Source organism: Scyliorhinus torazame, chromosome 4, assembly GCF_047496885.1.
Source record: "Scyliorhinus torazame isolate Kashiwa2021f chromosome 4, sScyTor2.1, whole genome shotgun sequence".
NCBI lineage: Eukaryota > Metazoa > Chordata > Chondrichthyes > Carcharhiniformes > Scyliorhinidae > Scyliorhinus > Scyliorhinus torazame.
In genome coordinates this window covers 241,740,781-241,749,396 of record NC_092710.1, presented here as the reverse complement: position 1 = coordinate 241,749,396, position 8,616 = coordinate 241,740,781, and positions in this window count along the sequence as shown.

Genomic DNA, 8,616 nt, shown 5'->3' with positions numbered 1-8,616 from the left:
GTGTGCATCAGTCATGAGCAAAACATTGTGCCCAGGAATAGACCAACATAATTATTATGGATTCATACCCAAGGATGCCCGTGGGGCTGTAGCAGGCAGCCATTGCAGTTGGCACTGTTGACAGTGCTTAACTAGCTTCTTGATACCAGCATCAATACCAGGCAACCACACATAACTCCTGGCAAACGTCTTCATCCTAGAGATACCAGGATGAGTGCTGTGTAATTCAGATAGGAGCAGCCTAACTAGAGCTGCCTAGAATGACAACACTCACTCCCCAAAGGTATGATGCCATCGGGGCTGTTTAGCACAGGGCTAAATCGCTGGTTTTGAAAGACGACCTAGGCAGGCCAGCAGAACGGTTCAATTCCCGTAACAGCCTCCCCGAACAGGTGCCGGAATGTGGCGACTAGGGGCTTTTCACAGTAACTTCATTTGAAGCCTACTTGTGACAATAAGCAATTTGCATTTCATTTTCATTTCCTGACAATTCAATTCATTCTTGCGGGTAAAGAATTGTTTCATTTCCTCGAAAACTGGCTCATTGACCTATCCGATAAGTACTCATTTAACTGGGGGACTTTGGACAGAAGTGGATCTCATTTAGTCCAGTTTTAGATCTGCTTCGCCGAGACTGGCAATGTGTCTAAAAAGTATAAGGCCATGATGATATCTTGTGGTATTGGTGTATAGGTGGTACTTTCTTGCAAGGGTAGGATGCTAAGAGCATCCGTATTTGGAATGTGTGTTCCAGCTCTGTGCTTGAAAGTATTTAAAGGCAGACAGAATTAATGCCCATCAATGAATTCTCGCTGAGACGATCGTCAGGATAACCTTGTCCTCTTCGAAGAGACCCAAGGGCGGTTTGTGGTCATAAATAGTGGAAAACTGTCTACTGTGCTGTTGGAATTTCTTGATGCCAAAGTCCTTTCTTCGTGATTGTTGAGTCGCCTTTTTTGGCCTCTGAAAGAGTTCCATACACATACCCTATTGGCCTTTCAGAGCCCTAGTCCATTTCATGGCACAATAGCGCACCGACACCATATGGAGAGGTGTTACAGGTCAATATCAGTTCTTTGCTGGGTCAAATTATACTAACAGGTTTGAGGGATGGAGCACTTTCTTTACTCTGTTGAAAACCTCCTCCTCAAGAGCCTTTCAAGACCTATGATGGTGCTTCTTTTGCAAAATATACAAGGGGGCTAATACCATTGATAAGTTTGATTTGAGTTCAGTTGCGTGTGTGAGGGCAGGTACCTCCTTTGTCGCTTTGATCATGTTTTCCACAGGGTGTGATCTTTGTGCACCTACACAGGGCTCCAGGTAGGTTACCTCAATGGCTTGAATGGTGCCCTTCGATTTCTTGAAGCAAACTCCAGCCTCCTGAAATCTCTTTACACTAGATGCTCAATGTCTGTCGATCCAGTGATAAGGACATTGTCAAGGTATACTGCAATTCGTGGTAGCCCCTGTAGGAGACTCTTCAATGTCCTTTGGAATATTGCAGATGCTGAAGGCATAACAAAAGGCAGGCATGTGTACTGGAATAGGCTTTAGTGTGTGTTTATCGCATCATCTAATTCAAATTGCTGGTTCGCGTGACTCATATACAACTTTGTGAAGGACTGATCTCCTGCCAGCTTTGCATATGTAGTGATCTCTGTATATGTTAATACATGATTAGTTAATGTGCAGTCATTACAATCAGATGATCAATAGATGGCAATACTAACCCGCTCTTTCTGTGGGTTACTGTGTGCGTAGTGCAGCTAGAGTAAAGACATGACCAGATCAGAGTGTAGTGTATTATCATAGTTGTTAGTTTAATATAATCTCAGTTAATTATCTTACTAGTTAAAGTATTAAAGTAAAAGAACTCACAAGTATATTATTTTGTTACTCAATAAATAATTTGTCATCAACTGGAAGACTTTGACTGTTTATCACCAGGTTCAATACAACTCAGCAAGACAAATGAATAATATTTATACTACATCTCTGTAATATAACAGCATACAGGTCTTCAATACTCGGGATTGGATATTTATCCAGCTTGGCAGCCTGATAATGTGTCAGCTTGTAATTGCCGTAAATGTGGATGGTCTTGTCCAGTTTCAATATGCGGACCATGGGTGCTGCCCATTCTCAGAACTGAACTGAATTGGTGAGTACCAGGGCTAAATCGCTGGCTTTTAAAGCAGACCAAGGCAGGCCAGCAGCACGGTTCAATTCCCGTACCAGCCTCCCCGAACAGGCGCCGGAATGTGTCGACTAGGGGCTTTTCACAGTAACTTCATTTGAAGCCTACTTGTGACAATAAGCAATTTTCATTTCATTTTCATTTCATTTCATTTCATTTCTTCCAACTTTTTAAACTCAGTATCCATTTAATCTTATAGACATATGGGGCTGGATTATCCATTCTGGAGACTACGTGTTGACGCTGTCATGCAAATGGTGGATTTTCACGATGACGTTATCAGGTCCACAGCTGCAGCGATTTAATCGCTCCCAAGGGGCTAGCGTGGACGTATCGGGAACCACAACATGCTGTTAATGGACCGACGGCCGATTCGCCGGTTCCGTGATTGACGCAACGCCGCGGCTGCACATAATGCATTCTCCCCCTCAAACAAGCGTGGCAGCCGACATGCCCGCAAGGAGGGCAGCACTGCGCTTCCGGGACGTCGAACTGGAGACCCTCCTTGACACCATGCAGGAGAGGAGGCTGATACTATACCCCGGGCCGAGACAGAGTTCAGCAGAAGCCATTGTTCGCCATGCCTCGGCGGAGGTGTGAGTCGCCATCAGCGAGGTGGCCCGGACTGGAGGCCAGTGCAGGAAGAAACTGCACAACCACCTCAGGGCGGCCAGGGTGAGTACCCAGCGCTGTGCCCCTGGCACCAAGCACCCTACCCTCAACATACATGTGACCCAACAACCCCACCCTGACTCACATGACTGCACCCATGCCAGCCGCATGGCCGGGTCCCCTGGCCACTAATGCCATCAGATATCCGACCCCTAGGGTGTATGTGTTGGGCCATCTAACACTGTTACTGGCTGGTTGCTTGGTTCCCCTGCCTGGTGCAGGTCTCCATGCATGGTTGTGGGTCCCTTCCCACCCCAATCCCCACACCCCAACCCCCCTCACCCCACAGCCCGCACCCCAACCTCTCTCACCCCACAATCCAACACCCCACATTCCATACCCCCCCTCACCCCAGCCCTCACCACCTCACGCCTCACCCCCGTCTGGCTGTCTAACCATAAATGCCGTCTTTTGCCTTACAGGACCAGCCGGGGATGGTCTCAGCCCATCCGTGGCCACCCACCCCCAGTGAGGGCCAGAGCATGTGCCCTCCAGACAGTCAAGCATCGACCGAGGGAGCAATTGGAAAACCAGCTTTCTGCCCGAGGCGACCCAGGACACCACAACCCAGGACACCGCGACCCAAGAGATCCCGGAGTTCGGGTCGGAGGAGAACACTGACTTTCCATCACAGCTATCTTCAACGCCCTCCACCATCTCTGAGACTATCGGAGTTGAATTTGTAGGGCAGCATGGTAGCATAGTGGTTAGCACAGCCACTTCACAACTCCAAGGTCTCAGGTTCAATTCCCAGCTGGGTCACTGTCTGCGCGGAGTCTGCATGTTCTCCCTGTGTCTGCATGGGTTTCCTCCGGGTGATCCGGTTTCCTCCCACAGTCCAAAGATGTGCGGGTTATGTGGATTGGCTATGCTAAATTGCCCTCAGTGTCCAAAACATGTTAAGTGGGGGTTACTGGGTTACGGGGATACGGGAGATATGTGGGCTTCAGTAGGGTGCTCTTTGTAAGGGCCGGTGCAGACTCGATGGGCCGAATGTCCTCCTTCTGCACTGTAAATTCTATGATTCCATGACCTCGGTTGAGCAAATTAGTAAAGAGGCTTCTGGGACACTGTCTGGTGCGCACCACACAGTCGTTCCGGTGCAGCAGGAGGTAGGAGGAGCCGAGGGGCCGGACGGTCGGAGGGTAGGCCGGAACCAGCAACCAGCTGCCGCCCAGACGGGTCCCGGGTTCTTGGAATATCCAGTCCCACCTGTAGTGTTGGTGCAGGCAGAGACCCAGGGACTAGAGGAGGGGATGACGGCTGGCTTCCAGCACCTGCAGATGCAGGTGGAGGAGTCCATCCGCGTGCAGCAGCAGGAGGTGGTGCCGGCAATGCGTGCTACCCAGGCCGAAACCTTATGGGTGGCGTCCGCGGTGGAGGCATTGGGGGCAACGGTGTCAAACATGGGTCAACGTGTGTGGGGCACTCTGTGCAGGCGGGAGCCGTGGCCCAGGACAGGGCTGCCCTCTCACTGGCAATCATGTACAGAGCCACCTGGAGATTGCAGCAGTGCTCCTCAGCGTCGTCGACTCACAGCAGGCCATTCCTGACAGAATTGGCGGCATAGCCCAGGTGCTGGCCCAGTCACAGCAGGCTATTGATGAGAGCTGCGGCGGCATTGCCCAGGTGCTCGCACAGACACAGAGGGAGGTGGCCCAATGACTCGCTGATGTGGCACAGACATTCAGGGTGGTGGCACAGTCGCAGACAGAGATGGCCCACTCCCTGTGCTCCATGGCCACGAACGTTCAGACCCATGTCGATACCTGAGCGGGCCTCCAGGACTGGCAGTGCCAGGTGGTGAGGGACCACGGGGGATGGCTCCGCCCGCACCCCCGTCCCATGGAGAGGCCCGGGGGCCATCGGGCACCAGAGGGTGGAGGAGGAGAGGTATCCCCCCTTATGGCCGTTTTCTCTGCGTCCTCCTAGGGACGGGGGTGGGTGGCAGCAAGCTGGCTGCCGTAATGGCTCTCCGTGCATGGGCACCGCCCCTGTCCTGTCGGGGGCTCCACGGCTGCTCGGCCTGTCTTCCCCACCCTTCCCCACCCCTGCAGAAAGCACAGCCAGTGTCCGAAACGGGAGGCCGCAGTGCTCCCCACACCAACTCCTACCTCCTCTCGCAGTTGCCTCAGCCAGCACGGCGGCTTCACAATTTTGTACAGCTCATTAGAAACACGCTGTCGGGAAATCAGCCCATCTGGGGCGCAGAATCGCTGAGGCCCCGGAGAATCGGTCGTCAGGGCTGATAATGAGATGTGTACTGTATTTCTGGATCCGATTTTGGCATCGGAGCCGATTCTCCAGCCGATCGCGTTTCGCGATTTCGGCATGATGTCACAGAGAATCCAGCCCAGGTACCGGTCTTACCCTAAATAATTGATCTGTCGCCCCTGAATCCACATAAACTTTAGCTTGTAGCCCTTATCACAGAAGACGTTCCCGTATTTTCTTTTCGGTTTGGGCAGTCCCCCTTCCCACACTTGAAAACTCTCAGCCCAATTCAACTTGATTTCTTTGAGCCGATCGCGGCTGAGAAGGCTTGGTCCTTCACCCATCACTGTTATCACTGGGAGTTGGGTAGACTGTTGTCCATAGCTTACAAGTACCATTGTAATGCCTTTTATTTTTATTGCTTCTCCCATATAAGTCTCTAAGTGCTCTTGAAGTTCAATGGTTGGACTCCTTCACTTAGGTACTGAAATGAATTCTCATCCATCATAGTGACTGATGGCCCGGATCCACTTCCATCTTAATAATAATAATAATTGCTTATTGTCACAAGTAGGCTTCAATGGCAGCACGGTGGCGCAGTGGGTTAGCCCTGCAGCCTCACAGCGCCGAGGTCCCAGGTTCGATCCCGACTCTGGGTCACTGTCCGTGTGGAATTTGCACATTCTCCCCGTGTTTGCATGAGTTTCGCCCCGACAACCCAAAGATGTGCAGGCTAGGTGGATTGGCCATGCAAAATTGTCCCTTAATTGGAAAAAATTAATTGGGTACTCTAAATTTATTTTTTAAAAAGTAGGCTTCAATGAAGTTACTGTGAAAAGCCCCTAGTCACCATATTCCAGCCCCTGTTCAGGGAGTCCGGTATGGGAATTGAACCCGTGCTGCTGGCCTTGTTCTGCATTACAAGCCAGCTGTTTAGGCCTCCCTTTTACCCAGAGCATTACAGCAATAGGACCTATCTTGCCTGCCTTTAGATTAAACAGAGAGTGAATAGCAGAATCACTGGTGCTAAGCTCTTTCACAATGTATTTTTGTAACATTATGATTGATCAATTAGTTGCTGACCTTGACTGCATTCCTCTTGTGACAATAAAAACATTGGGCGTCATTCTCCGACCCCCCCGCCGGGTCGGAGAATGGCCGTTGGCCGCCGTGAATCCCGCCCCCGCCCCCGCCGAAGTCTCCGGTACCGGAGATTGGGCGGGGGCGGGAATCGGGCCGCGCCGGTTGGCGGGACCCCCGCTCAATTCTCCGGCCCGGATGGGCTGAAGTCCCGCCCAGAAATTGCCTGTCCCGCCGGCGTAAATTAAACCTGGTATTTACCGGCGGGACCAGGCGGCGTGGGCGGGCTCCGGAGTCCTGGGGGAGGGCTTGAGGCGATCTGACCCCGGGGGGGTGCCCCCACGGTGGCCTGGCCCGCGATCGGGGCCCACCGATCCGCGGGCAGGCCTGTGCCGTGGGGGCACTCTTTCCCTTCCGCCTCCGCCACGGCCTCCACCATGGCGGAGGAGGAAGTGACTCTCCCCACTGCGCATGCGTGGGAAACTGTTGGCGCCCGCTGATGCTCCCGCGCATGCGCCGGGAAACTGTCAGTGGCCGCTGACGCTCCCGCGCATGCGCCGCATTTCCGCGGCAGCTGGCGGGGCAACAAACGCCATTTCCGCCAGCTGGCGGGGCGGAAATCCCTCCGGCGCCGGCCTAGCCCCTCAATGTTGGGGTTTGGCCCCCAAAGATGCGGAGCATTCTGCACCTTTGGGCCGGCGCGATGCCCATCTGATTGGCGCCGTTTTTGGCGCCAGTCGGCGGACATCGCGCCGTTTGGGGAGAATTTCGCCGATTGTCTCCTTAAACTCACATGATTCAGGAGTGTGGTTAACTCCTTATTGTTAATATTCCATTTTAAGCATTACAGATTGATTGCCTATTCTGTAGTTTGTAGCTGAGATTGTTTCCTGCTTCACAGCGATTTCAGTGGTTTTGGTGCCATGGTGTCCTATAGGTTCCTTCCCTAACTGGTGAACAACACCATTTAATGCGCTCTGCAGGTCTTATGCACCTTTTTCAGCACTTTCCACGGCCATCACTATCTCCATTGCTCGTTTCAAATTTACCTTGGCCTCTGGAAGCAATCTGTGTTGAATGATGTTGTTCATGCCACAGATGAACCTGTCCCATAACATGTTGTTTAGGTTGGCTCCAAAATCACAATACTCCATGATTGCTTCAGTCTAACAATGTAAGTTGTGATCAAGTCACTTGCGGCTCCCGCCCTCAAATTCAATTTGAATCTCTGGAGTATGATTGATGGTTGAGGGTGCAATTGAACATTTATTAAATCCATGAGCTCACTAAATTATCTGGAGTTGGTCTCACTTGGGGCTGTAAGACTGCAAATAAGGTTTTAGGTCAGAGTTCCACAAGGAGAATTACTTTGTGTTTCATCTCCTCTCCACTTTGTTTGCTTGGAAATCATATCCAAGGCGCTCAACTTATTGTGTCCAGTCCTCCATGGAGGTGTCAAATAGGTTTATTCTGGTGAGTACTTTATTTTCTTAGACTTCGATTGAAACATATTACTCACAGGTGTTGGGTCAGAGGTAGTGTCAGGATAATTTATCCTCGTCACCAGATGTAAAGGTGCACTTTCACAGATGTCATTTGTGAACACAAAAGGTGTTTATAAATGAGAATTGGACAGCAGTCTCATGGCTATAGCAAGCTCCCAAAATGTTGCTTTGCCGAAGAACCTTTCTCACCATGGATTCCAAACACTAAGTCCCGATTGGTCACACAGGCCATGTGACCCTTACTCTGCTGTGTTGCCCTTGAAGGGACAATCACCATAGATAAGCTCCTAAATAATGGATTCTAGCATTTTCCCTCTGGCCGATGTTCGACTAATTGGCCTGTAATTTCCTCTTTCTGTCTCCCTTCTTTCTTGAATAATAGATTTACATTTGCAAACTTCCAAGCAGATGGGAGATTTTTATAATCTAGGGAATTTTGGAAAAATTACTATCTCTGCAACCACTTATTTTAAGACCCTAGGTTGAAGTCTATCAGAACCAGGGACTTGTCAGCTTTGCTTTTAACATTTTTCTCAGTACCCTTTTCCTGATACGAATTGATTTCAATTCCTCCCTTTTTCAACTTCTTGCTTTACAATTATTTCTGGGATGTTATTTGTGTCTTCTACAAAGAAGACAGACACAAAACATCTATCCAGTGCTTCTTCCATTTCCATATTTCTCATTACTAATCACCAGACTCGCCCACCCCCCAGAGGACAAACACCCACCTTAGCGACCATTTTTCTTTTCAAATATCTGTAGGAACTCTGTATGCTTATTTTAATATTTCTAGCTTGCTTACTCTCTTATTACTTTTCCAGTCATTCTTTGTTTTACTTATATCTGTCCAATCCTCTGACTTGCCACTAATCTTAGCAAAATTATATGCGTTTTCTTTCAATTCCCTGCTATCTTTAACTTCCTCACTTCCATGGATGACGC